General features: G+C 42.6%; 1 protein-coding gene across 2 annotated transcripts in view; it reads right to left on the bottom strand.

Moving 5' to 3' along the window:
• LOC144526488 (receptor-type tyrosine-protein phosphatase N2-like) overlaps window positions 1-23,721 on the bottom strand; it is a 313,934-nt gene that overhangs the window by 249,317 nt on the left and 40,896 nt on the right. The gene's annotated exons all lie outside the window — the stretch shown is intronic.

Here is a 23,721-nt window from a genome sequence, read left to right as displayed (position 1 = left end):
TAGGGACCAAATTATGATTAGGGATCGTTCGGTATTTATGAAATGGACCACCGGAGGAAAATAGGGGAGGGTCATGTCGTTTTATTCTTTGTTGAGGGGAGGGTCATCCAATTTTTTTTAGTCTAGGGGGGAGGGTCACCCAACTTTTGTATTCGTGAGAACAGCAACATTTCAAAGTGGCTTGTTTGGTGCATATCTATCCATGTAGCTCTCTCAGTCTCGGCCCCTATCACTAGCAGATGGGTCCCTCCCTGTTTAGACAGCCAGACAATTTGAGCTGTAGCTTTAAAGACCGCGGGATTTCCCAAACTGAATTAATCCTGCTCGCACATATGAACACAAAACTGCTTTGCTAGCTCCATCGTTTTGTAACTAAGACATCTGATGAAAAAATTATTTTCAAAAACAACCGAAACACCGTACGAAAACATAGCTGACCAGACGCAAGCTTTTATTTTGAAAAGTCAACGCTTGCGGACTGCACCAAGCCGGGAGGGCATGAGACGGGAGGTCTCCAGGCTGCAGCCATACCAGACTCAAATATCCTTTGGTTCCCGGTGATATTATATATATAAACGACAGCCTTTTCAAGGCATTTGAGAAGGAAGGAGTGGTAGCATGCAAGCTCCCAAACTGACGCTTGTCTGAGAAATGGAGTTTTGGATAATGTTGAGCTTTGGCAGCTTTACCAATATGCTAAAATATACAATGACTGAGGAAGACTAGTGACGAGTACATAGCAACCAGTGTTGAATGTCTTATTACCCAGTGTGCTTTGCTGAATGGTCTCAATGTTTTATTGTTTTATTTCATGTGAATACTAGTTTACTAGATGAGTAACTTAGTATTTGAAATAATGCAGTAATGCAGGAAGTGTGCATTTAGTTCCCATGCTTATTGTGTTTCCACAACAATGTTAGTGAGTAAATCTACTGAAATGGCCCCCCCACCATAACAGAGGAGTGGGATGTGTAAGATGAGAATGCAGAGGTTAACTCATGTATGTCATGGCTGTAAAAGAACAATGGGCATCTGTTTATCTTTTCCAAGCACAAACCAGTACAGAAGACATCAATAAGTAGTTGGGGAGGGTCATCCCTTGTTTCCATATCATTTTGGAGGGTCATCCAAAATCCATTGCTGGTGAAGGGAGGGTCAGGTCTATTTTGACTAAAGGTCCCAAAACTCCTCCGGTGGCCCCTGGAATAAATAACGAACAGTCCCTTATGTCTATTTTTTAAAGGTAAGTGATGTAGTATAACCAGCAGAACACTAATTATGTGTGAGGTAAGTTTAGAGACACAACTCTATTTAATTATTAAAATATTAAATGTTTTTGGCAAAAGATATTCCCCAAAATTATGATTATGCCTATTTTGGAAAGGTAAGTGCTGTAGTACAACCAGCAGAGGGGCTTCTCTATGTGGAGTCGTTTTGGAGACATGACTCTGTAATTATGACATGTATTACATTTTTTTTGGCAAAACATATTCCCCAAAATTAGGCATATGCCTATTTTTGAAAAGTAAGTGCTGTAGTATAACCAGCAGGAGACAAGTTATAATTGTGGTAAGTTTGGAGACACTACCTTATTTAATCATTAAATGAATAAATATTGTTGTTGTATCTGTTTTCAGTGTTGTAGTTTGTAGACGGTCCCTAAGCACTCGTCTTACTGCCGTCTCACCGCCAGCTGCTCGTAGAGACCAATGTTATTTCTCCAGGTTGGAGGACGGCTCGTTTTGATGAAAATCAGTCTGTAGCTCGTTGTTAACCTGACTACGGTAGGAAAAATTTGTCGTTTGTGATTTAATAACATTTTGCTATAGAGTAATAGATCCCGGAAGTTCAAATCTGTGAATATCTATTCTAAAGTGAATAATTTACCTTACTACTTACTGGAGTTCCACAACTACACATATCCTATGCAAGTACAAATTTGGCTGCAACATGTGTGTCCCCTTTAAAAATAGCTCTTGAGAAATGGTATGTTTATTGTCCCCCCCAACTGTATGAAGTAAGCCCATGCTAATAACTTGTTTCATGATTTTTTCCACTGCAAACTTTGAACTGCATCACTTCTTGTTCACCAAAAACGTTTTGCCTGTAAAACCTACAGAAACCAAACCTTGAGGAGACCATTTAAAACAGCTTTCAACAGCTGTAAAAAGGTTGCACCACAAGTGACAGTGGAGCAATGTCACAGATTCATAATTTAAATCAAAAATGTGCAGATTGATCATCAAATTTAGACTTTGAAAATATGTTTTCAGCCCAGGGTGACTTTGCCATGGGGTGCTGTGACATGTTGAATGTTGAATGTTCAGGAGAGATAGGCATGCAACAGGGCACAGATGGCAATGGGCCAGTTAAAGGGATACTTCACCGATTTAGCATTAAGCTTTGTATCAGTAGAAACATGGTAGTATTTTTTATGGCCGTGCTTCCCTCCCTCATGTCCCCCTGAGACCAGAGATCTCTGTATTGTGGGTCTGGAAAAAAGCCTCTGATGACGCAAAAATGGTCATTTTCCGTCATCATCATCATTTTTGTCCAGAGGCTATGGACTACAGCCAGTAGTAGGAGCTAATTCCGCATGTTTTCAACCCGCCCATAGGGGGTTAGACTGTCATCTTTCTCCGAAGATTGCCGGAAATTTTTTTTATAACAACAATTATGTGCATTCAAACTACCGCACACGTGTACCACCGGGATACATTGGTACAGATTGGAGAATATGCACGAAACTTTATTACAGACGGAATACTCAACACAGCTTCGCCCGCCAGCTATGGAGACCTTGTATCCGACTAACTGCTAACTAATTTACGGCTGTGTTTATACTCGGTATTTACAGCCCACCAAGCGCTAATGCTAGTAGCTATGTGTTAGCTGAACTTTACGGAGCATATAATGTGTGTGCACTAAATGTAGCCTGTTTTGTATGTCGTTTTTATATAATGTCGTTTTTATATATTTTAAATGTGTAACACCACTTGAGCCACGGTGAAACGTTGTTTCGTGTATATGGTTGAAATGACAATAAAACACATTTGAGTTGAGTTGACTGTCTCACTGTCTGTCTGTCTGTCTGTCTGTCTGTCTGTCTCACTGTCTGTCTGTCTGTAACCGGTAGGCGTGGCTTGGGAGTGGACTCAGAGCAGCGAAGTAAGTGCATTCTGGGATTTGCTGTCTTTCATCCACATGAGCCAAAAACACGTTTTCTGGCTTTTCTCGGCCTAGAAGCCACCAATTTCTTAAAAAAAAATACATTTCTACTACATAAGTGACCCAATTTAAAGATATATTCATCTTTCCAATGGTGAAATATCCCTTTAAGCTCTGCTCCTCTGGCGCCTGTTGCCATGGAGATTCCTCCACTCACAGCTGATCAAGAGGAAGTGTGTGTCTGTGTGTGTGTGTGTGTGTGTGTGTGTGTGTGTGTGTGTGTGTGTGTGTGTGCATGTGTGTGACTTTAAGTGGCAAAATCCATCCCCATCCATCCACACTTCCCCCTATATGGACTTTGCCACTTGACTTGCTCCTCTGCTCCAGGTATTATTTCTATGGCTGCTACAGGGCTTTGAGGGGGCACTTGCTGACATGACTGCTGTTGTCTTCTTGGGAGGTCAGTCTCATATCTTGTCTCGCCCCTTAAAGCAGTCTGGCAGTCCAACAAAAGTAGTCAATTGGTTTATGGCAGACCACCTAACTGTCATATTCACCCATTTGCAGATTGGCAGCATCCATGTTACTCAAGATAATGAATAAAAATCTTCTCTAATCCTTTCTGTGAAGGGTCCCTCCTGGTCTTTTGATTCAAAGTACAAATCAGTAGGGGTGACTAAGAATTTACATAGTCAAATTACAATTGTCAAGTCTTGCCTCTCATCGATCATTACAAATTTGTTTTTATATGCATTTCATTACATACATTCAGGGCTTGACGTGAACTTTTTTGCTCACCGACCAGCCACTCTGGCTACAGTGATGAAATATTCAGCTGTGATAAGGTTGTGTGTAAAGCTCCTTTTGTATGAAAACATGCAACCGATTGAGACACAGACATTGAAAGAGTAGCTTCGTATAGTCTAAGTGGTGCAGAGTTCGGGGTCACCCCTTCAAATCAGAGGGTCATAATGTTGTATACACCCCATATATAGCACAGGAATAATAATACTTTACAATTCAATTTAGCTCTCATCTTGCTAAGTTAACTGGAGGCCATATTCTCTGCTGAAAATGAGATTTTCCATGCTGAGCAATCTTCTTCAAGATGAGCTCCACTATAGCTCTGACAGTAAAGACAAGGGACCCAATCAACACCTGGTGGGCAACAGTGGCTCCATGGTAACGCAGGAGATGAAAGACATGTCTCGACTGGACTATTAGCTGTTCAGAAAGAAATCCTCAAAGTCAAATAAAATATATATAATGTTCATATTTCAAACAAAAACGTTACAAAAAGAATTATGGTAACACTTTCTATGAAGCCTCTCTATAATGGATTATAACGCATTTATAATGTGTGTGTGTGTGTGTGTGTGTGTGTGTGTGTGTGTGTGTGTGTGTGTGTGTGTGTGTGTGTGTGTGTGTGTGTGTGTGTGTGTGTGTGTGTGTGTGTGTGTGTGTGTGTGTGTGTGTGTGTGTGTGTGTGTGTGTGTGTGTGTGTGTGTGTGTGTGTGTGTGTGTGTGTGTGTGTGTCTGTCAGTATGTGTGTGTGTGTGTGTGTGTGTGTGTGTGTGTGTGTGTGTGTGTGTGTGTGTGTGTGTGTGTGTGTGTGTGTGTGTGTGTGTGTGTGTGTGTGTGTGTGTGTGTGTGTGTGTGTGTGTGTGTGTGTGTGTGTGTGTGTGTGGTCTGTCTTTGAAATATGTCATGAACCGTTCACCCAATCTACTTCACACTTGATTTCCTGGGTATCCACTGAACAAAAAACTGTGAATAAAACTAAATGGCCGAACAATAAGGTTGAGGAAAAAAACTGAAAAACAACCCTGCAGACGGAGCACGCAGCAGGCTGTTGACACGCTCCGTACAGCAGCCCCGGGGAGGGACCTGTGTGAAGCTGGCCCCCCATGTCATCCAAAAATTATTCAAAACACTGCTATTTGTTTGTGTTATGTTTGTGCCGTAAAAGTTATGATTTGTGCTGTTAAGGTTTTTAATTTTACATTTTCTGGCCAGTGACCCCACCCAGCCCCCCATTAATGTCCAAATCTCCCCAAAATGGTCTCAATCATTTGTGTTACGTTTGTGCTGAATTGTGGCGTTAAAAGCAACACAGTCTCACTCCCTACTCGTCAAATGTCTGACGCATGGTCAAGGACCCCTTGTGTTAATTTTCAACGCCAAGGAGGTACCCGTTGGGTTATTTTTTGACGAGGGGGGTCCGTCAGATAGACATTCATGTTAATCCCTCACCGTCAGATATAGACGAAAGAAAAAACATGCCCATAACTCTAAATCTGTGACAGTTTTATTATTGGTATTTGTAGCCCAATAACAGCTGTTTTAAGCAACATTATTCACCAGATATTATCACGGTTTATATGTATTTCTTTTAATGTTATTATTTCGGTCTATTTCGGCCAGGGAAGCTGGGTTGCTTTTTTGTTTATTCATATATGATCCGAGCTAGACGCATTCAAAGCCGATTTCCCACAATGCAATGCGGCCATTCATTCAGAGAATCGGGCAGCGATCAGCTGGTCTTTAACGACAGTATTGCTTCTATATACATATATATACAATCAGTGGTTTAGTCCCCAGCAACAACACGTTGCTCAGCTTTGTTCCAGTAAGTTATGCACCGTAATAACGTTTAAAACAATCAGTTGAAGACTCCAGAAGTGACGCAGTACAGCGGATAAGAAGATAAAAATACATAATATTCGTAATACTGATGTTTTTGTCTAACGTTGTATTTGAAGATTTATAAAAAAAAATAAAATACAGTTTCATGTATTTGTCTCATGAACTGTTTGCTCGGCCGGCCGGCAGGCGGTGGCAATCTGAAATGGAATGAAGCCCACTCACGGCAGACAGCAGAAACACAGGAGTCGAACATGTCCCCCCAAACCCACCCCGGAACAACTACAAATAGACAAGCTTTGAAACAGCTTCTGTGGCGTCTCTTATGGGAGTTGTAGTTTTTCAATATATTGGTATATTTCTCATAATTAGAAGTTGGTAGTGTATAATTTTGGATACACCCTGGGGGTTTTTTGGGATGGAGAACACACTGGTATCATCAGATTTTAAAAATATAATCGTTAAATAGTTGAAAATAGCTTATTACCATATTTGACAGTGCTTACAGTGGGGAAACTTTGAAAACCATATCTACATGAGAGCGGAGGTCTAGAGCTTTCTATAACAGCTGGTCCTATGTGTGTAGTACCTCTATAACAGCTGGTCCTATGTGTGTAGTACCTCTATAACAGCTGGTCCTATGTGTGTAGTACCTCTATAACTGCTAGTCCTATGTGTGTAGTACCTTCTATAACAGCTGGTCCTATGTGTGTAGTACCTTCTATAACAGCTGGTCCTATGTGTGTAGTACCTTCTATAACAGCTGGTTCTATATGTGTAATACCTTCTATAACAGCTGGTCCTATGTGTGTAGTACCTTCTATAACAGCTGGTCCTATGTGTGTAGTACCTTCTATAACAGCTGGTTCTATGTGTGTAGTACCTTCTATAACAGCTGGTCCTATGTGTATAGTACCTTCTATAACAGCTGGTTCTATGTGTGTAGTACCTTCTATAACAGCTGGTTCTATGTGTGTAGTACCTCTATAACAGCTGGTCCTATGTGTGTAGCACCTTCTGTTGCTAAATGACAAGCCTTCAAAGATGGACTGGGTTCAAGGTTCAGAGGTCAATATTTCAAAGCAGGAGTTATGTATCCTCTTCAGACTGACATATGTTACTGTCCAGGTTGAGACCTTTCCAACGATGTGTTTGCTATAGTCCTACGACAACGTTTTAATTTTTACACATCATGGAGACCGTGTTGCAGGTGATACTATATTGTCCCCAGAGGAATATCTGCCTTGAGTTCAAATGCTCCACACTTGACATATTGTTTTATCATACAGATGATGACTTACAATAAAAAAACAACATAAACAAAGTGATATGTAGTCAGACTGCACATCACACAGCAACAATCTGTTGTTCATCTTTCACAAACAGTGACAAGAGCAACACACAACCATATAATACATCATGAAGCTATTCCCCTGCAGCCTCAAGCAACATTATTTCAAGTTTTAATTGAGGTAGGTCCAAATTAGTTTATAAATGTTAAGTGTACCCATATCTTCTGCCAGAGGATAAGAGCTCATACTTGGCATGGAGAATAAAGATAGATCAGACCATCTTTTCTGTACTTGCCTGGAGAGACTGCTTTCTATTCCTCTCCACAACCTCCATGACAGTCATATGAATATGCTCTGTAATGCAGCCTTGTATAACATAAACCCTCTGATTCACCGTGAGTGTCTGCTCTAAATGATAAGACACACTTTGAACACGGGCCTTCCAGCCAGGTGTTGTCCACATGAACACCAAGGTGTCTATAGGAGCAGAGCTGATGGATTGGTTCATCATTTATAACCTCTCATAGCCTCTGACTCATGTCACGACCCTTTCCTCAGCTTGTGAAATGGTTGAATGAGATGTGTGAGTTGTGTCTGTGTGCAGTATATAGGCTGAGGTAGAAGTGTGCCCAGAATGCCAAAACACGTTGTATATGTACACATACCCATACAAAGCTATATACATCTTACTCTGTAAACAAAAACTCAGCAACAATCTGATTATCTTTTTAATTTCCTGAAAATGCTTCCTAAAACTAGTCCCTTCTTCATTTTGAAAAGGTAGTCTCTCAGTAAAGGCTACACAGGTTAGGATGGCTACAAGCTGTAACCATAGTGATTGATATGAGGATCATCATCTGAATATAATAATTAATATGTTAGGCCTACCATAAATTGACATTTCAAAAAAGGCATTTATTTAAAACAAATAATGCAGTGTGATATTAAATCAAACTAAGTCCCACACATAAATATGCTCATGTTTTTCCCTTTAGTATTTGCTATTAATAGTCATCAACTGCAAAATTAGAAAATTGCGTTTTTAAATGCCTATGTATGGAAAATAAAATAAAACATGTTTCTCGTTGTATATAGTTTATTGTTTTTCACAACAGTACAAGTTAAAACAAATGCCCATTAGTCAAACAAGCCATTAGGCTGTATTTCTAACCACTCAACTGTAGGTATTTTATATAGTATATATAAGGCAAATCAAAGTGCTTAGCATAAAACACTATTTTTTCATTATTGGTTTTTTATTGACGAGGAGCGGTAATTACTACGTCACTTCAGCTGATTGTTTTAAACGTTATTACGGTGCATAACTTACTGGAATAAAGCTGAGCAACGTGTTGTTGCTGGGGACTAAACCACTGATTGTATATATATGTATATAGAAGCAATACTGTCGTTAAAGACCAGCTGATCGCTGCCCGATTCTCTGAATGAATGGCCGCATTGCATTGTGGGAAATCGGCTTTGAATGCGTCTAGCTCGGATCATATCGTAATGTTCTGTATTACAGCATACTGTAATATTTCACCGGTAATAAGACCAAAATAATATTATTAAAATAAAGAAATGAATACCATGATAACATCTAAATATATGTTGATAGATCTAGCGTTATAGTTTAAAAGATATAAATAAACAAAAAAGCAACCCAGCTTCCCTGGCCGAAATAGACCGAAATAATAACATTAAAAGAAATACATATAAACCGTGATAATATCTGGTGAATAATGTTGCTTAAAACAGCTGTTATTGGGCTAAAAATACCAATAATAAAACTGTCACAGATTTAGAGTTATGGGCATGTTTTTTCTTTCGTCTATATCTGACGGTGAGGGATTAACATGAATGTCTATCTGACGGACCCCCTCGTCAAAAAATAACCCAACGGGTACCTCCTTGGCGTTGAAAATTAACACAAGGGGTCATACGTCATGCGTCAATGCGTCATACATTTGACGAGTAGGGAGTGAGACTGTGTTGTTAAAAGAAACATCTTTACTACTTTGGTTTTTATGTTACCAGGCTTTATTTGTTACACGGCTACTATTTACGCTGCAAAGGCTTCTGACAGCAGCCATCACTCCCATGAATGGGACATTCTAAAACGCTTAACGTGAAAAAGCTTAAAGTGGTTTAATGTACCTAAACAATGATCACCACATTTCTCATGATCATATCTTGTCATGAACACTTAAGCCTGTCAAAAAAACTAAACCAAAATCCAACGATATATTCTATATATATTCTATATATATATAGAAGTTATCTCATGTTAATGTTTTCTTCTTCATTGGCCCCTATTACGAGGAAAAAGCTTAACGTGGTTTAATGTACCTACACAACGATCAATCATCAATTGTATTTACAATAGGCTCTAATGAAGCAGAAACGCTTAATGTCAGATAACGTCCATAATAATGGGACTTTGGGTTAAATTTTTTGACATTTTTCAGTGGTTATGAGGAGCAATATGATAGAGAAATTTGGCAATGATTGATCATTGTTTAGGTACATTAAACTACGTTAAGCTTTTTCCTCGCCATAGAGGCCAATGAAGAAGAAAACGTTAATGTGAGATAACTTCTAGAATCTTTGGATTTCCAAAGCCAAAAACCAAAGTGGTAAAAATGTTTTTTTTAACGCCACAAATCAGCACAAACATAGCACAAACGATTGAGACCATTTTGGGGAGATTTGGACATTAATGGGGGGCTGAGAAAACCAGCAATGGACGTTTGGGAGGTGGCGCCCCGCCAATTCTCGCGAGAATCACAAATTGCTTTACGATTGTCGGTTCTGCGAACATCTGCTACACCCAACAGAACCTTTTGGACATCGGTGACCAGCACCAGATATCTATTTCGAGTGTCTTTGTGGATTGTTGTTGGGTCTAGGAGGCGGTGCAGACGGAGGAGGGAGAGGAATAGTGGGGCCGCAGGTCCGGTGTTATGCTAAAGCTAGCATAGCACACAAGCCACCTCTACCGAGCCTGTATCTCTCCAATGCCAGAGCCCTGGTGCATAAAACAGACGACTTGCTACAACTCGCTGGAAATCAATATGTTCGTGACTGCTGTGTTTTGATTATCACTGAAACCTGGCTTCACCCGGGGATACCCGATGCTAACATGCAGATAGCAGGCCGCACTCTGCTCTGCTGGGACAGGACTGAGGACTGTAAGAGCAGAGGAGGGGGGCTCTGTATGTACATGCATGATAACTGGTGTAATAACGGGACAATTATAGATAAACACTGACCTTGAGTACATGTCTGTAAGATGCCGGCTTTTTCTCTACCGAGAGAGTTAACAGTAGTGATCGTTACGCCTGTGTAAACATGCCGCTCTCTCTGCTGCTGGACACCATAAACCAAAAGCAGCAGGCCCACACCGATGGTGTTCACATAATCGCAGGACCCTTTAATATGGCCAACTTGAAGACTGTAATCCCGACATTTTATCAACATGTCAAGTAAACTTGCTTGCGTTCTATGCTGTATGTTGTTGTGCTTGCTTGTTGTATGTCAGTTTTTACCACCACCTTTGTATCACATTGCACTTTTCTGCTTTTTTTGCACTTCTGGTTAGACACAAACTGCATTTCGTTGTCTTTGTACTTGTACTCTGCACAATGACAATGAAGTTGAATCTAATCTAATCTAATTTATGAAGTTGTTAATGCATCCATTGTTGATAATAAGACCAGGGGGGAGGGGATCAGGCCGTGAGTGCAGAGACAGCTCTGCGTGAGTGGTATTTACGACAGTAACGTTAAATACAAGTACTCCACAGCGACTCTAGGGTTAGCTGTTTGACAAAAGACGCAAACTGCATAGTATGCCTTTAAATGATTGCTGGATATACCAAGGAAACCTTTCTTCACTTTCCTGGAGCACGAGCGGATAGCTGACAGGAACATTTTGTGTTGAAAAAGGCTGGGAAAAAAGGCACTGCCATAACGCTGGCTTTTCCGTGGCTACCCTTCACAATAAAAGTATTTTGCTAAGAGGAAACTCAATAAAAAGCCATTTGTCAACACTAAATATCAAACAAAAGCCAGAAACTATGTCCTGTGTTTGTTCTGTTTTGCACAGCAATTTTTCTTTTCTTTCGTTTTTTCTTCTATATATTTTGTAGAGCCAGCTGGTGGTTATACGTTGCATTTGTCATCTTTGAGATCCCTGGCTGTGTGCTCAGGTGTTTACAATGATCAGGTGTCTATAAACCCCTATGAGTCATCGAGGAAGAGGTGAAGTTACCCTGCCTGGAGGAAGACTGGAGCCCCCGTCTGGAGCCAGGCCCAGATGGAGGGCTCATCAGCGAGCGTCTGGTGGCCGGGTTTGCCACGGAGCCCGGTCGGGCACAGCCCGAAAAAGCAACGTGGCACCTCTCTCTCCAACCCATGGGCCCACCACCTGTGGGAGGAACCGCTGGTGGCGGGTGCGCTGCAACACAGGTGGCAGTGAACGTCAGGGGCCTCGACGGACCAGACCCGGGCGGCAGACGCTGGCTCTGGGGACGTGGAACGTCACCTCTCTGTGGGGTAAGGAGCCGGAACTTGTGCGGGAGGTGGAGCGCTACCAATTAGATCTGGTGGGGCTTACCTCTACGCACAGTCTCGGTTCTGGAACCATACTCCTGGATAGGGGTTGGACTCTTTTCTTCTCCGGAGTTGCCCAGGGTGTGAGGCGCCGGGCATTCAAGTATTCAACCTTCTTGGAGACCTTGAATGGAGTCCTCCATGGGGCTCCAGGGGGGGACTCCATAGTTCTGCTGGGGGACTTCAACGCGCACATGGGCAATGATGGAGACACATGGAGAGGCGTGATTGGGAGGAATGGCCTCCCTAATCTAAATTCGAGTGGTTGTTTGTTGTTGGATTTCTGTGCTAGTCATGGATTGTCTATAACGTATAACACCGTGTTCGAACATAGGGATGCTCATAAGTGTACTTGGTACCAGAGCACCCTAGGCTAGGCCTGCACGATATTGGAAAAAACTTACATTGCGATATTGTTTTTCCCTGCGATCTATATTGCGATATGAAAAAAAGACAAATTTTAAGTTTGTTGAACTTTGTTGAACTTTAATGTTTTACAAAAACTTTACATAAAACTACAAAAATTACTCCTCTGAAGTGATTTTGGAGAAGGAAATTAGGAAGAAATACACTGGTTGACTAACATGACACCATTGTATTCATATAATATCAATCCAGGCTAAAGTGAATGATAATAATAATGCATGCATGTTGCTTCCTCTAAATGTCAGGTTGTGGTCGACTAGCGGGGCCTGCTTTGGTTGTTTGATAAATTGATTAAAATTGATTATGATTGTTGGTTTGCTGTGCATGCAGAGCCTGCATGTCACACTCTTCAACAAACTGTGTATCCAAGAGCACTTAAATCAGTGTAAATTACGTTATATCAGAAACAGACTGCTGTTGTAGATTAGTGTTACGTTTCCAGCGTCGCAGCTCCAAACCATAACGTTAGACGCTTTTTTCTTTAGGCTCACTATGTTAGCTTTGGCCTGGCTGGTACCAGCTTTCTGCGGTGAAAAATAGCCGGGATATGTCGTGATTATGTTGCATTAATCAGGTGATTTAGTTTGTCTTTGCAGCGAACATAAAACACTGACTACTGTAGCTTCACTACCCATGGAAAAGCATGTGCATCACTGTGTCAGCGTACGATACTTTTGACTTAGAAAAGTAGAACGGTGAAAGTTTACTTTTTTATCAAGCAGCAAAGAAGTTGTAGCATCAACATCGCAACGTCCTGCGATGTGACTATCGCGCAGGCGCACATCGCGATGTAGACGATGAAACAAAATATCGTGCAGCCCTACCCTAGGCCAAAGGTCAATGATCGATTTAATAACCGTTTCATCTGATCTGAGGCCGTATGTTTTGGACACTCGGGTGAAGAGAGGGGCAGAGCTGTCAACCGATAACCATCTCGTGGTGAGTTGGGTCAGGGGGTGGGGGAAGACTCTGGACAGACCTGGTAAGCCCAAACGGGTAGTGCGGGTAAATTGGGAACGTCTAGAGGAGGCCCCTGTCCGACAGACTTTCAACTCACACCTCCGGCGGAGCTTTTCTTGCATCCCTGTGGAGGCTGGGGGCATTGAATCCGAGTGGACGATGTTCAAAGTTTCCATTGCTGAAGCTGCAGCAAGGAGCTGTGGTTTTAGGGTCTTAGGTGCCTCAAGGGGCGGTAACCCACGAACACCGTGATGGACACCGGTGGTCAGGGAAGCCGTCCGACTGAAGAAGGAGTCTTTCCGGGATATGTTATCCCAGAGGACAACAGAGGCAGTTGGGCCCAAAGGGCTGCAGCCTCTGCCGTGAAAGAGGCAAAGCAGCGGGTGTGGGAGAATTTCGGAGAAGACATGGAGAAGGACTTTCGGTCAGCACCAAGGTGCTTCTGGAAAACCGTTCGCCACCTCAGGAGGGGGAAGCAGGGGAACCATCCAAGCTGTGTACAGTAAGGATGGGACGCTGTTGACCTCAACTGAGGAGGTAATAGGGCGGTGGAAGAAGCACTTTGAGGAACTCCTAAATCCAACTAATACACCCTCTATGTCAGAAGCAGAGCTGGAGGATGATGGGGGATTGTCGTCAATTTCCCTGGTGGAAGTCGCTGAGGTAGTCAAACAACTCCACAGTGGCAAAGCCCCAGGGATTGATGAGATCCGTCCAGAAATGCTGAAAGTTCTGGGTGTGGAGGGGCTGTCTTGGTTGACACGCCTCTTCAACATTGCTGTGATGGTGGTTCCCCTGATTAAAAAGGGGGACCAGAGGGTGTGTGCCAATTACAGGGGTATCACACTTCTCAGCCTCCCTGGTAAAGTCTACTCCAAGGTGCTTGAAAGGAGGGTTTGGCCGATAGTCGAACCTCGGGTTGAAGAGGAACAATGCGGATTCCGTCCTGGTCGTGGAACAATGGACCAGCCTGTTTACTCTCGCAAGGGACCTGGAGGGAGCCTGGGAGTATGCCCAGGGTTAGGGTTAGGGTTCTCAGCAGGAAACCGATTGCCTCACCGAGTGCCTACTCCAGGTAGCGAATGAGTCCTTACCCCAAGTGAAGGAGTTCAAGTACCTTGGGGTCTTGTTCAAGAGTGAGGGTACAATGGAACGGGAGATTGGTCGGAGAATCGGGTGCACAGCGGGTGAGGTATTACATTCAATTTATCACACTGTTGTGACGAAAAGAGACCTGAGCCAGAAGGCAAAGCTCTCGATCTAGTCATGAAGGCTGGGTCATGACCGAAAGAACGAGATCCAGGGTACAAGCGGTACAAATGGGTTTCCTCAGGAGGGTGGCTGGTGTCTCCCTTAGAGATAGGGTGAGAAGCTCAGTTATCCGTGAGGAGCTCAGAGTAAAGCCGCTACTCCTTTGGGTCGAAAGGAGCCAGTTGAGGTGGTTTGGGAATCTGGTAAGGATGCCCTCTGGGCGCCTCCCTAGGGAGGTGTTCCAGGCACGTCCAGCTGGGAGGAGGCCTCGGGGAAGACCCAGGACTAGGTGGAGGGATTATATCTCCAACCTGGCCTGGGAACGCCTCGGGATCCCCCAGTCGGAGCTGGTTAATGTGGCTTGGGAAAGGGAAGTTGGGGTCCCCTGCTGGAGCTGCTGCCCCTGCGACCTGACCACGGATAAGTGGACGAAGATGTATGGAGGTGTCTACTAAATGGGAAACTGTGTCTTTACACCCTGAACAAGGCCATATGTGCCGATACACGTGGGTTGCTGCCCAGGATTTTGATATGAAATAGCCATTTGAAAGGCTTTTTTAAACTTTTTGCAAGAAGAGTGGCTTGGACTTCTCTTTCTCTTTTTTACATTAACACTGTTTAATTCTCCAAAATCTCCAGGCAAGGCATCTTTTCTAAATACTGTTGTCACAAGTGTAGTTTTCATCCAGGAGAAGCTATGTGAAAAGTGTTTTAATGTCTTCCAATGCCAAGGTAAAAGCAATCCTCTGGGTATTGAGATATGTAGTTGTCTAGTTGTCACATTCTCCCTTTGTTGTTGGAAAAAAAGGTAGAAAGAGAGAGAAAGAGAATGTCGTCAGCTGAACAATACCAACATTACTCAAAGTTTTTTTTTCTGCCAAGAGATTATAGCCAGTCAGATAATCAGAGCTGCTGTGTGTCCTGATAGAGTCTGAGCTGCCAATCACCAACACAAAAGACTGGCATTGTGTGCGAGGGGCAGTTTGACAGCAGCTATTGAAGCAGGTCGGACACACAGTGGGTGAGAACAATGGCTGGAGGTGCAGCCACCGTAGCTTTTCCACTGTGAGATCCAGCTGTCAGCGCAACCTCACCTCACCTGACTCACCCAAGGAGAGCTTTTCATGCTCTTTGAAACTTGGGCTAAGAGCGCAGCCAAACTGCCGGGGACTGACACAATCATTTTACCACTAGTTCATAATGATTAGCATTTGAGGACACATTTGGGTGACACCCACCAAGCCAGTAAAAGCAAGTTAGACAAGTATTGACCTCATTCCACCTTTTTCAGCTTGATCCAGTTCCGGTTGTCTTCTAACTTCCGGTTGCTAATGCTTGCTACATTAAAAAACTAGGGCTGTCAAAATAACACGTTAATTTTGATTAATTAATCGGAGAAAAAATAGCGCGTTAAAAAAATTAACGCAGATTAATCCATTCCATATTGATGTTTGCATACAGACGAAAATCTGGTGCCACTGATATGTCTGCTCTTCTCTCTGATGCTCTGAAACAGACGTTACAGGAAACAGAAACCCCGCTGCATGTGACGCTAGTTAACACTATACTCAACAGAAGCTAACGTTAGCCTACCGCTAGCTAGTTAACACTATACTCAACAGCAGCTAACGTTAGCCTACCGCTAGCTAGTTAACACTATACTCAACAGCAGCTAACGTTAGCCTACCGCTAGCTAGTTAACACTATACTCGACAGCAGCTAACGTTAGCCTACCGCTAGCTAGTAGCTGGATTAAACACGGTTAAAATGCTGACAGCTAACGCTAAACGGTGTAAAGTGTGACTGTGTTTTACTGTAGAGGATTCAACACCGGGATGTAACAATCTGCAGCTGCCGTCGGAGAAACAACACAAACGATGCGTTCATTGAAACTGGTAAACTACAGCCTCGTGGTGCATTTGAAGTTACTGTTAAATGTCCTTTTCCTATCTGGTTGTTGTTTTGTCGTTCAACAGCAATTTACTAGTGAAATAAGTTATTGTTATTGTTATACATTATTATTAAATCATTTCATTTTGACCATATGGCCTTAGCAATAAACAAGCCGTTCTTTAATGTCACCAACTGTTGTTTAGTACCCTTTTTTTTCTTTTCTTTTTTTACTTTCTTAAAAAGTATCGGTTCAGGCACCATTAATTATGTATGCGATTCATTTCGATTAATTAATCGCAGAGTATGTAATTAATTAGATTACATTTTTTAATTGATTGACAGCCCTAGTAAAAACATGTCAAAAGTCACAGTCCTGATCTTTTTACACAGCCTGCTTTACATTTCTCCACTTTTTTAAGGTATTCATATGGTCCGACAACATACACCATAGCTATTGCATTTAAAAGTCGGTCTTTGATTCACAGTTACTGCGTTAATTAGCTTACAAGTAGTCACCTTGCTTATTTTGTGTTGTAGCAGTACTTGATGTTTCTATGGTGAAAACTGTCAAGAGCTGTGATGCTTAACTTATCAGTATGATACTGTATATTACTACATTATTAATATGTTGATAGATAGATAGATAGATAGATAGATAGATAGATAGATAGATAGATAGATAGATAGATAGATAGATCGGTAGAGCAGTCTAATACAACAGAATATAATGTTCAGTTTTTGTTGAAACTCTTATTATTTTGTCCACCCTATTTATATCAGTGAGGGTTCTCATACATTAGAACCTTCATACCTTCTAGCAGGAGCTGATTCCAGAGGAGTGTGGGAGGACTTATCTAATTAGTGCTGCTAAGTAAATAGCAATCTATGTTTGTCAGACTTCTGTAAAAGATTGACACCCTGGTCAGATATGGGCTAAAATTTAGGTGCAAGGTGATCGCAAGCAGCAGGTGCCAATCTACACAATGTGAAACTTCAAAATAACAGAGTCTGAGCAGTTAAGGTCAGTAGTGAAGGGAAACGATCACTCAAAGTCTGGACAGAGTCCTCCATCACTATTGAATAACCATCCAACTGATTGTTCTTTAATGACCTATGAAGAAACAGAGGTAAAGCAGTAAATTGTGTTTAAAGCCCAAAAGGCAGTGAGGCAACAAAAAAAACCTCCACAAAACTGTGTGCACCACTGAAATCTGCAAAATAGATAGAACCCACTCCATCTTTTCAACAGTTACTGGGAATAGATTCAAGTTTTTATTTCAACTTTGTACTTTGTAACTTTTATCATTTTGCCTTTAGGGACTGTTTGTTATTTATTCCAGGGGCCACCGGAGGAGTTTTGGGACCTTTAGTCAAAATACACCTGACCCTCCCTTCACCAGCAATGAATTTTGGATGACCCTCCAAAATGATATGGAAACAAGGGATGACCCTCCCCAACTACTTATTGATGTCTTCTGTACTGGTTTGTGCTTGGAAAAGATAAACAGATGCCCATTGTTCTTTTACAGCCATGACATACATGACTAAACCATTCTCATCTTACACATCCCACTCCTCTGTTATGGTGTGGTGTCCATTTCAGTAGATTTACTCACTGACATTGTTGTGGAAACACAATAAGCATGGGAACTAAATGCACACTTCCTGCATTACTTCAAATACTAAGTTACTCATCTAGTAAACTAGTATTCACATGAAATAAAACAATAAAACATTGAGACCATTCAGCAAAGGACACTGGGAAATAACAAGTTCAACACTGGTTGCTATGGACTTGTCACTAGTCTTCCTCAGTCATTGTATATTTTAGCATATTGGTAAAGCTGCCAAAGCTCAACATTATCCAAAACTCCATTTCTCAGACGAGCGTCAATTTGGGAGCTTGCATGCTACCACTCCTTCCTTCTCAAATGCCTTGAAAAGGCATATATCACCGGGAACCAAAGGATATTTGAGTCTGGTATGGCTGCAGCCTGGAGACCTCCCATCTCTCAAAGCTTGCGTCTGGTCCGTTATGTTTTCGTACGGTGTTTTGGATGTTTTTGAACTAAACAGTACGGCAATCATGCTAATGAAAACATTTTTTTTTCATCAGTTAGTTACAACACGATGGAGCTAGCAAAGCAGTTTCGTGTTCATATGTGCGAGCGGGATTAATTCAGTTTGGGAAATCCCGCGGTCTTTAAAGCTACAGCTCAAATTGTCTGGCTGTCTAAACAGGGAGGGACCCATCTGCTAGTGATAGGGGCCGAGACTGAGAGAGCTACATGGATAGATATGCACCAAACAAGCCACTTTGAAATGTTGCTGTTCTCACGAATACAAAAGTTGGGTGACCCTCCCCCCTAGACTAAAAAAAATTGGATGACCCTCCCCTCAACAAAGAATAAAAAGACATGACCCTCCCCTATTTTCCTCCGGTGGTCCATTCCATAAATACCAAACGGTCCCTTATGTCAAGAGACATCAGCTCTGAGTCATCAGTTGTGAGCAGTTCCACCAACAATTTTAAGACTTTAAATAAATAAATAGAAGTACAACTATTCCGTATTTCACAAGAAAAGACAACAATTAATAGCAATTCTTGTGTAGCAGAGTTATATTTTGTCATCTTTCATAGCCTGTTAATCATCTTGCAACCCATTAGATTTGACTTGTGACTCCTTCATGTGGTCCTGCCCCAGCACGTGAACTATCTTAGCTTCCTGGCCAAAACTAAATACTTTCACCAAGGAAATGTGTGTTCATTCCTCGGGGGCGTTTTAATCCAAACCACGATCTTTTTCCTAAACTTAACTGTCGTCGCCGCATGACGCTCACTTTTTTCCGGCTAAACTCAACTGTCATGCCCCTGAAAGGCCCGTCATGTGGCAGTGCCTGTAACCGGCTCACAGTCACCTATTGACGGCTAAACACAACTACCAACTGCGGCTGATATGACGGGGCTCTGTAGCCAGCATCATGGAGCTCTGTAGCTGAGGTCATGTGACCAGCCGGCGGTCGCCTAGTTTCCTAGGATATCATACAAATTGGTGTGCAAACATTTTTGTACTGTACTGCACGAACCTGTTCATGAGAATGCCTTGGTATACTATACTAGTCCTGATTGCAGGGATTTTGAATTGAATTATTGCAATGTCCCTCCCCCCTAAACTGTTTCCTGTAGCAATCCTCTTTTTAAGATTTTCAGAATCACAAAAAGAAATAATACTTATATGCAGTTGGATAACAAAGGTAGAAGATATACGTGTGACCAGCAGAGCAAAGACAAATTTAGCAGCCGTCTAATACAACAGACAAACTATACAAGCAGTTGAGACAAACAAGGTCACCTGAGGCAGTCACAACAAAGACCGAGCTCGGGCTGAAAATACAATTCACGGTTGATATAATGTTTTTCTCACAGAACTAGACATGCATTTGGTTTTTTCATCCCCACCTTCTCTGTCAGAATTAGATTACGGGGCACATTTTAAAGGGACACCATGCACACAGGAAACATCCGAGCTAATGAATTCAGAACAATCACACCCTGCCCGAAGTAAACACACGTCAGGAAGCAGGTCAGAAACCAGACAGCACGGCCACCTGCACCACCTAGCAGACTATTTACATGCTTAATGAGATACAACAGATTCTAGTATCTCTGTTGTCTCTCTGTCTTTGCTTTAAATCCTGCTAAGATGTTGATAAGTGAAGACTGCTCTGCACAGCTTCCCATTAAACCAATGAAATAAAGGTTATCTCAGAACAGATAGATTATGAGCTCTGGGGAGTAACCCGGTTATCATTTGCCTGATCCAATGGGATCATACATAAAAGTGTTTCCAGGATTCCAAAATATATGCAGATCATTTTCTGTCAACAACTTTTATGTGTTGAGCTTTTTTGCTTCTAGGTTGATTCTCAGCAGGGGTGTCCTTTCTCTTTATGCCAGAGAGGTCGCAAGGGAAGAGTAAGGCAGAGAGAGCGGGGTTTCATATCTATATGTGGTAGTGAGGGCATCATTACAAAACCCAGCATTTGTTTTTAAAGAAGCTAGTATGAATGTAAGACAACAGCAATTCAGATTGCATGTGCATTAATATTTCTACACCTCTCTGCAGTGGCGAGAGATGTGGGGATAGAGCAGGAGAGCAGTGCCAGGTGAGTTAATTGTCTCAGCTGATCGTTGTACTAATTAAACTCTCCCTTTATATAAAGTAGTGTGCTGGACCTTCAGATGTCTGCCACACACCACAGAGACAGGACTGGACTGTGAGATCGATTTGTTGGTTCTTTGTAAAAACGTGAGCTACGGGCTGTTGCCTGCCATTAGCTGGACAGACAGAGGTGCACAGTTGGTAGTATATATAAAGTTGTGTTGAAAAGTTGTGTTGAAAAAAATAAACACTGTTGCCTGTAAATTGTCTGTCTGGGCTGTGATCTGTGCAGCGATCAGCGAGTCCTGCTACATTGAGTTCTTCAAGTTACTACGGGGCTGCGTTGGTTCTCGGGTAGTCGGAAGCTTTGAATGTTTTGGTAGACTATACGTGTTACTATGGAGATATACGGCAATTTGGTTTAAAGTTAATGATTGGTCGCTGTTTTCAAGCGTAGAGCAGGTGGTTTCAGGTAAGTTTCAACTGGTGCGTAATTGTGCGATGCAAAGGGCTGGTACTCCTTTGGGCCCGTCAAGTCTGTTTTTGAGAGTGGTGAGAGCCAAAGTGCTTGGGAGCACGGCCGTAGCCCCGCGACTATTTCTTTGGTTGCCTTTTTTCCGCGCTATATTTAGTGGATAACTACCCGCCACGGTCACTGCATGAAGACTAGGGATAACTTTAGTGTTAGCAATATTCAGTTAGGCATGTTAAGGTTGTGGGGATTTCATGATCTCTTTGTGGGTTTATTTGGCCCTTTACGCATCTGGTTGGTACTTGTGTTGGCCCTTTTTTAAGTTTTTGGATAAGTGCACAAAAGAGAATTTATTAAAAGAAGCATATAACTATGCGATTGAGATTTCTGAGTAGCGTTTGAAGGACAGTATTTTGAAGGCAAATTTGAGTGAAAAGGGTGTTTTGACTCAAGAGCAAACGCCCATTCCAACTACTACCGCTGGTTTGTTACTGCCAGTTTGGGCAACCAGTGGTTTAACATTTGAGCAGCAAAAAGAGATGCTTACAGTTGGAGCATGAAACAATGAAGCATATGGCAGAGATTGAGAAGCAGTCGGCAGTGGAAAAGTTGCGCTATCAGACCGAACGGGAAAAGTTAGCTCTAAAAGTTAGCTCCGGGCTCGGGCAGAGAATCTAAACTCTACCGTAGACTACCCAAAATATCAAAACCGCCACTATCCTCGATCAAGTATTTGTGTTTATTTTAATCATTACTTTATTAGCCTAATTGGGTGGGGAGAAAGCTATGCCATAATCAGAAATATTATCTATATAGTCTATGTTTAGGCCAAAGTAACAAATGTGTCCAAAAAGTTACACAAGCTGGACTACAGTTACAGAATGCAACATGTGCCATGCGCGGAGTCTCCTCCTCTCGCACAACCCAGTCTCACGGCAGTTCGTGTAAATGTCACGTTATTTTTAATCTATTGATACGTGTTCACGGGCACGTTTTTCTCGTTTTTTTACGTGTAAATGTCACGTTATTTTTACGTGTTCACAGGCACGTTTTTTTACCGGGAGATGGCCGAAAAGGACGCCCCATATGCCGGGAGGTGGCCGCAGGCGGGAAATGGCCGGGAGACGGCCGAAAAGGACGCCCCATATGCCGGGAAGCGGCCGCAAGACGGCCGCGGGGGCGCACGACAATAACGGGATGGCGGAGGTTGGGTTTAGGAAAAATCCTACAGGGAAAGGGCGCCTCACACGCCAGGAGACGGTCGTGATTAGGAAGACGGTTGTGATTCGGAAGACTTAGGAAACAAAACGCCACACGCGGGACGTGATCCCCGCTCGCCCGGGTGACAGTCCTGTGTTGTTTGACCAATCCACCACCCCGACCAACCTCCCTGCGCGGATTTTCAGCTCTTTATACTACTCCCTACCATTTTCGTGCTGTGGCCACGAATTATGCTTCCCATTGAAATACATTACTTCACATTTTCGTGCTGGCCACCATGTAAAAAACGAGAAAAACGTGCCCGTGAACACGTATCAATAGATTAAAAATAACGTGACAGTTACACGACCTGCCGTGGGCTGTCTCGCACACATCACACCGGGCCTGCTGGGCTGTATGGTGTAGCTTAAGTGCAACATGGAGGTTGAGGATGTAAAGAAAAAAAGAAAAACAGAAGAATTACCTTTGAGCAAGTTTGGAGGAAAGTCGGAGGAATGGAACCATTTTAAACAAGTCGTGGCAGTGACAACATATGTGTCAGCTTTGTCGAGTGCATTAAGTGCGGCACGCTGCTCGCCTATCACAGCAAATAAAACAGGGACTTGGATGATGAACAGACACATGAAGCAGGCTCGCCGTGGCGGAAAAGATGATAGCCTTCAACGTCCTCTTCTGTTACTTCTCCAAGCATGAGGGCGAAGCAAGCCCTCACAGAGAAATGTGTTGAGTTCAAACAACTCTGAATTGTAGTTGACAACGTCAGTTATAACGGCCCACGTATTAAAAAAGTGTCAGGTTGAAAACGGGCTCGGGCTCATAATTCCAATTAATGTGTCGGGCCGGGCCGGTCTCGGACACAACATGCACGGGCTCGGGATGGGTCAGGCTTGATTTTTTGGGCCAGATCTAAGCTCTAGTCTACGGTTGTTGCCAAAATGTACTAAAAGGGATCCAGAGACATTTTTCTCTTTGTTTAAGCGCCTCGCGGTCACAAGAAGGTCGCCGGGCTCTGCTCGAACGTTAATGCTCCAGTGTGTTTTGACCGGTAGAGCGCAGGAGGCCTTTTCATCACTGTCAGCTGTTTTCAAGTCTTATGAGTTGGTCCCTGAGGCTTTTCGTCAACGTTTTCGGACTTGAAGGAAAGACACACCTTGAATTTTCCCGTGATTTGACTGCTCAATTTACGCACTGGGGTTTCGCAATAAAGGTGGAGAGTTTGGATTAGCTGTGTGACATGATAGTCTTGAAGCAATTTAAAAATTCTTTACCGGAGAGAATTACCACATATGTCAGCGATCAAAAGGTAAAAACAGCTACTGCTGCGGCTGCTTTGGCAGATGATTACGTTTTAACGCAATGGAATGTTGGGAGTTCAGATGTCTGAAGAAGAAGGTCTGTAACTTTTGTCATAAGAAAGGGCACTGGAAAGCTGATTGTTATGCTCTTAAGGCTAATGCAGTCTGGTGCTGTCCTCCTGCAAGTGCATGATCTGGGTAGTATAAATCAGTGAGGTTCTTTTCGAAGAATTGTCTATTTCATACCAGCTGAATTCTGATTTGAACAATATGCATGTTAACTGCTTTTATACATCCTTGTGTCTCTCTCTTTTTCCCTCTTAA

The sequence above is a fragment of the Sander vitreus genome, chromosome 12, assembly GCF_031162955.1.
Source record: "Sander vitreus isolate 19-12246 chromosome 12, sanVit1, whole genome shotgun sequence".
Classification (NCBI taxonomy): domain Eukaryota; kingdom Metazoa; phylum Chordata; class Actinopteri; order Perciformes; family Percidae; genus Sander; species Sander vitreus.
Note: the sequence above shows the minus strand (reverse complement) of the source record. Positions and strands in the feature narration are given on the sequence as shown.